General features: G+C 49.8%; 1 protein-coding gene across 2 annotated transcripts in view; it reads left to right on the top strand.

The window, feature by feature from the left end:
• Positions 1-447: 447 nt before the first annotated feature.
• The window catches only part of LOC121362850 (ligand of Numb protein X 2-like), a 29,500-nt gene continuing 23,947 nt past the window's right edge, over positions 448-6,000 (top strand). For both annotated transcript variants that reach the window (XM_041484729.1, XM_041484730.1), the window contains exon 1: positions 448-693. The gene's annotated coding sequence lies outside the window, so the exon portion shown is untranslated. The remainder of the gene's footprint in view (positions 694-6,000) is intronic.

The following is a 6,000-nucleotide window of genomic DNA, read 5'->3' as shown; positions in this document are numbered from 1 at the left end:
GCTGGAAGGGAAGGGAAATTGACGTGAGGGAAGCAGGGATACCCCCAGGGGATGGGGATTGCCTTGAGGGCAGCAGGGATGCCCCAAAGAGAGCCGGGATGCCCTGAGGGAAGGAGGAATGCTCTGAGGGGAGTGGGACTACCTCGAGGGGGAACTGCGCTGAGGGCAGGAGGGATGCCCTGAGGGCAGCGGGCGGTCAAGGCCCGGGATGTGCCCCGAGGGAGTGGGGATGCCCTGAGGGGAGCTGGAAGCCGAGGCCCGGGATGTGCCCCGAGGACGCCCTGAGGGGAGCTGGAAGCCGAGGCCCGGGACGTGCCCCGAGGGCAGTGGGGATGCCCTGAGGGCGGCGGGCGGTCGAGGCCCGGGACGCGCCGCGGCTCCTCCGGCGGGGCGGGCCCAGGCCGCCGGGTGTGCGCGGCCCGGGGAGGCGGTGGCGGCGGCGGAGGAGGCGGAGGCGGTGAGGGGAGGGCAGGGCTGGGTTGAGCCGTGCCGGGCGGGCGGGCGAGTGACACCTGGGCGGCTGCGCTGCCTCCTCCTCCTCTCACGTAGGTTTCGACTTTCTTCCCCGCCCGGAAACTTGGTGGAGGCGCCGCGCTCGCCGCCGTCGCAGGCCGGCTTGGCGCTGGGCTTGCAGCGCCTCTTCCCTCCCCATCCCGGGGTTGAGCGAGCCCTTTCCCGCTCCGGCGGCACCAGGTGAGCGGGGACGGTGTGGGGGGGTGTGAGGGGGTCCCGCCGGGACTGAGGGACGTGGGAGTCCCTGAGGAGGCACGGGGCTCCCACCGGGCTGAGCTTCCCTGAGGGACTCGGGGGGTCCCGGCCGGCTGAGCGCGGGAGTCCCTGGAGGGGTTCGGGGGCTCCCACCGGGGCTGAGGGGATGCGGAGTCCCTTGAGGGGCTCGGGGGGTCCCACTGGGGCTGAGGGGTTCCCTGACGGGCTCGGAGGGGGTCCCACCGGGGCTGAGGGGATGCGAGGTTCCCTGAGGGTCCCGCCGGGCTGAGGTCGGGGATGGCGGGTCCCCGAAGCTCCCGTTCTCCTAGCGGAGGGCTCGGCCGTGACCGCGGCCAGTGTCCCTTATCAGTGACACGGGCAGCGCAGGTGAAGGCTGCCGGCGGCAGGGTTTAACTCTTCACAGCTGGTGCCTGGGCAGGACCCACCAAACCCGGCGGTTTTCTGCTTGTGGGGCTCGCAGGGAGGCAGCGGGGCAAAAATGTCTTTGCTAGGAGACGGAGAGCGGCAAAGTCGGCGAGTTTGCTGGTAATTAATGCAGGGAGAAAAATGCCTATAAATAGAAATTGAGATAAGCAAAACACAGCAATTGTGGACCTTTTGGAAATACCTTAAAGGTAAGAAGTACAGCTGATGATAAGGCTTAGTTTAACCCAAAGGCTAACCATCTATCTGTAAAGATTTTTATTTAAGAAGGGTTTTTTATTAGGGGTGTAAAGCGGGGTGGGACTGTGTGCTGCTGAAGGGCTGGTTCTGCTCTGCTCGGCTGGGTGCACTTGTTATCTCGAGGATAATGTCAGAACGAGAGAGATCTGATGGAGAAGGAGCAGACCAGGCAGCAGCCAGCTGATGCCAGCGCAGGAGGTGGCAGGGACAGCGGGACTGCCCCTTTCGGTGGCACTGCAGGCTTAGTTTGCTTTAAGCCCCGCTTGAAACGGCACTTTCAACTCCTTGAGCGGCTTTTGGTACCTACTTTACCTCCGGAAAGTAAGAAACGCAAAATAAGTGCTTCCCTGCTGCTTACCAAGCTGAAAAAGTGTCATGTTGAAACTTCTGCTCCAATTTTTTAGCCAAGGTGAAAGGACCAGAACATAAAGTTTCCATAGGAAAAACTATTACAGCTCAGGTGCAGATGTGAGTGGTAGGGGAGGTCTCTGCTGTTGCAGAGTGTGTCGCAGCAGGGGCACAGTGGAGATAATTGGCAGCCCAGAGAAGTTTCTGTCCCTGTCACAGAACCCCAGAGTTGTCCTGTGTAATCCTTAAGCCCCTGGGGGCTCCAGCAGCCCAAGGTTTGGGTGGTGTAGAGAGCTGGAGCTCTCCTGCAGCCGCACCAGTTGTGTGCTGTGCCTTTGAGGGACAGCGCTGACGTTTGTCCTTGATGCCGGAGCTCTTTTGGCAGCTCTCCAGCCAAGGGAGAAGAGATTGCACACATGGCTCCTTCAAAACAAAACTTCTTTCTCTGAAGTTGCACACTCCAAGTCGTCTTTCACAATTTCCCTGAGCAGATGTAGTGTGTCTGCTGCTGAAAGGGCCTAAGGCAGTGGGAATATTTATTCCCTCCCCCAAAGGGATTTGCTCCCTGGACCAGTTTATGAAGTCAGAACAGCACCAGTGCTTGTGCAGGGCAAAACAAAGGGGTCATACGGCTGGGGATGGAGCAGGGAAATGATAAACAGGAGGCCAGCCTTCTCTGGGGACTCCCCAGCTGGAAAACTCAGCCGTGCTGGAAATCCACACCTTCACTCTCCCTGTCTAAGTGTTATCATGCAAGCTGGGTGCAGATGGGATTCATTTAAATAACGGGGATTCACTGGGATAAACCCCAGGGGATGAACGGGAGAGGAGGACCTGTGGTGTGCAGCAAAAAGGACCATCTGTTGAATGACAAATTTCAGGTTTTTAACCAAATCATTACTGAGGGAGGTGAGTAAGAGTTAAGAAACCAACGCAGCCATATGGCCTGGGGAATGAGGGCTCTAAAAGGTGGAAGAAGCAGCTCCAGAAGGGACCTGGCAGCTACGTGACCTCTAAAAAACCCCCTGAGGTTTGAAAATAGCTGATTAAATAGGTTGAGATTGATTCTGGATAAATTTAGTGCTCCCTGAATGGCAATTCCAGTAACTCCTAGAAATTTTAATTAAAGGGTTTGTAAACTATAGTAGTGCAGTACTTCCCCAAATGCGGTTAATAAAAGAATTTACTCATTTATGGGATTGTAGAGTCTTAGACTTCCATACCTAAAAGAATAAATATCACTGCATAATAAAGTACTTGTAGCTCATGAAACATCCCTGCTGTATTTTCTCTTCTCCTTGCACTGCCATATATATCTTATTTTCTGCATTAAAATAAAAACTTCCTGCTGTAACAGCTCTATTGATTTCACTTTGAAAATGAAGCTGCATCATTTTATTCTGCTCGTGTGGATCTCCCCAGAGGAGTTGCAGCTGTTGCCTTACTCACAGGCCTGAATATGTTTTGCTGGTTTGATACAAAACCCTCTTGTTTGGCTTTTCCTTCTCAGTTTACTTTAGTGGTGCTGCTGGTACAGTTGTTAGGAATTGCATTTGACAGTCCCTCATCAGTTTATGGTCCCTGATTTATAGCACATAAAACGTTGCTCTTGGCTTAGAAATTTCTTGACACCAATGGAGTTTGAAAACAGGAAAATATCTGGCAGTTTTTCTGATATTTCAGATAAGAAATTGCCCATGAGTCAGTATCTCACAAGCCATCTAAAGGGTTAGAGGGGATTTAGATGAATGAGCAGTAAGAATTATTGTGCTGGTCCAGGAAAAAGCACTTAAGGCTGGAAGGAGGGAAATGGAATAAAGCTGGATTAATTTGGAGAGACAATCAGCAGCTTACAGCCAAAGGCTTTAAAAATTTTTTCATATATATAGTGATCCCCTAAGTTTAGAGGGTCCCTGTGCAAATTTTGTTTGGAGACTGCAGTGTTCCTTTTTTGAATATTCTCCAAGGGAAGCACTAGAAGGGATTATGTGTTTTTTAAATATGTTGTCTAACTTTGCCTGTACCTTAAATACTACTTTTTGCCTGTACCTAAATCATGCAAGTTTTGTAAACAGCTGCAGCAGAGCCTCTTTAAAAGCTGATTTTCTGACAGTTAAAAAGGAGTTGAAATAAAACTTGCCCTGTTCCCCTGAGGGTTCAAGGGATTTACCTGTGGCATCCGTGTGGCCGTTGCTGAAAGCCCAGTAAATCATAAGCAGCCCTATTTGTAAAGTTCCCAGACTTATCTGGGGATGGGGGGTTGATAACAGAGAAATTCTTCTCACCTAATAAATGCTGTTGCAGATCCCTACACAGCAAATAAATAACGGCAGCAGTCCCTGCCCTGGGAACTGAGAGCTGAGGATTTCCTCTTGAACATGGTCACAACTGACCGGGAACAAAAATTGCCGCGTGATTATTTCGAGGAGGATACATAAAAATAAACATAATGGCTCTCCTGGGCCTTTTAGTTCTTAGGCTAAAACCCAGTTCCCTGTGAGAGCAACACCTGGGCTACTTTAGCCCGAATCTCCGGGAGGTGAAAACCGAGCAGAGAAAGGCGATTCCTCCCCCTTCCCTCCCCACAGCCGCAGCGCAGGTCCTTCACGGCTGGCTCAGGAGGAATGTGGCTGCTGCGCTGATTTGGGAGCAGCTCAAGGACTTTGCTCTGTTGCTTCAGCTCTCGTAGCTGATGGGGCAGCCACTCCCATTTTAAATTTATTTTTAGAACGAGAGAAAATATAATTGTCGATTCACGCATATTGCAAATATGTGCCCATACGGCAAGATAACAATGGGTTTTAAAGTCCTGCTGCTGGTACCAGCTTGGACACGGCCTTAAATTGGGGTAAGATTTGAAAAGAAAGAAATACATCCCAAAATGCCTCTTGCAGTTTTGCTTCCCCCAGCTGTGAAGGTTTGAAGTCAATAAGATACACCCGGAGAAACTGTATGAAATTGGAGGAAAAGGCACCTTCAATTCCATGTGCAACTGTGTAAGCTCATGAACCATTAACACAGAGGTCTTAAGCAGCAGAACATGTCTCAAGTCTTCTAAAAATGAGATATAATACTGTTCTGTCTGTCTCTAGGGTAAGGTATTCTTAATCCAGAGACCTTTATTTTTTATTTTTTTGACTTCTGCTAGTTCATTGTTTACTTAGGAGCTGTCACCTGTGGTGAAGGGCATAACACTACTGGTTGCAGCAGCTCTGCCTCCCCAGAGGCACTGGCAGAGTTTAAGTTCACTTCAAACTCAGCTGCAGCTGCCCTGGGGAGCCACAGTTTGAGAAGGTTTCGTTTTGTTTAAATGAAGCTAACTTGTTTTCTCTCTTTCTTTTCCCTTTACCACGATCTGAGGGTGAGATGGAATGTAAAGGGGAATTACAGACTTAATTAGCTCTTAATTCAGCTTTTTTAGTTAGTGTGAACAAGCTTGGGCTGGAAAGTACTTTGCATAAAAAGTCCTCTTACCCCGGGAAAGGAAGTCTGAGCAGGGTAATGTGTCCTGCTGTCACCCATGGCATCGGGCACAGGAGCTGTTGGGAAAGAAGAGCCAGCAGGGGAAATGTGCTGGACCCTCTGGAATGACTCTCAGCCATCCTGCCTTGGGTTTATTTTGTGGAGCTGAGATTTCAAGTGCCCAACGCTTTAAACAGAACATCTTTAAAAAAAAATAATGCTACTGAAACTGGGACTTGGACCAGGTAATGAGGAGTTCTGTGCTACTTTATCCTGCAGCAAAGCCCTAATCTGGTGCTTCTGATGTTAAAAACTGTGACTGTTGATAGGAAATACTTCATCTCCAGGTGCAAAACTGCTTTCATGCTGCTGGATTGCTTGTGGTAAAGTTTTGTAGAAAACAAGAGTTCCTTGTTTGTGTTTTAACAAACTTAGAAAATGAGTTATTTTGTGCTTAAGGCTGAGAGTAGCCAAGATTAATTTCTTTTAACTGAAATTAATTTTAAAGTAGCACTTTGATAGAATGTGATAAAGATTAAAGCTCTGTAGGAGTTTCTCACAAGACAGCAAAGCTTAGAGCTACAGAAATACCTTTTGTCTCCCAAAAGCAAGTCTCTCTTCCCGCCTCCTCCCTTCTCACATTACATTTAAATATCTCTGATGTGACCACCCTGGTGAGATTATTCACACAGGGGCTTTAACAACATTCAGTTAAATTAAATACTGTGCACAGTCTGCTTCTTCCCCTGTATCCTTTGGAAGTGCTGTGCTGAGAAAGCATTGCCTGTTCCTGACCTG

This window comes from Pyrgilauda ruficollis, unplaced genomic scaffold (genome assembly GCF_017590135.1).
Source record: "Pyrgilauda ruficollis isolate IOZ18807 unplaced genomic scaffold, ASM1759013v1 scaffold67, whole genome shotgun sequence".
In the NCBI taxonomy this organism is placed as follows: Eukaryota; Metazoa; Chordata; class Aves; order Passeriformes; family Passeridae; genus Pyrgilauda; species Pyrgilauda ruficollis.
The sequence above is the reverse complement of the archived record's forward strand: the minus strand, read 5'-3'. Positions and strand labels throughout refer to the sequence as shown.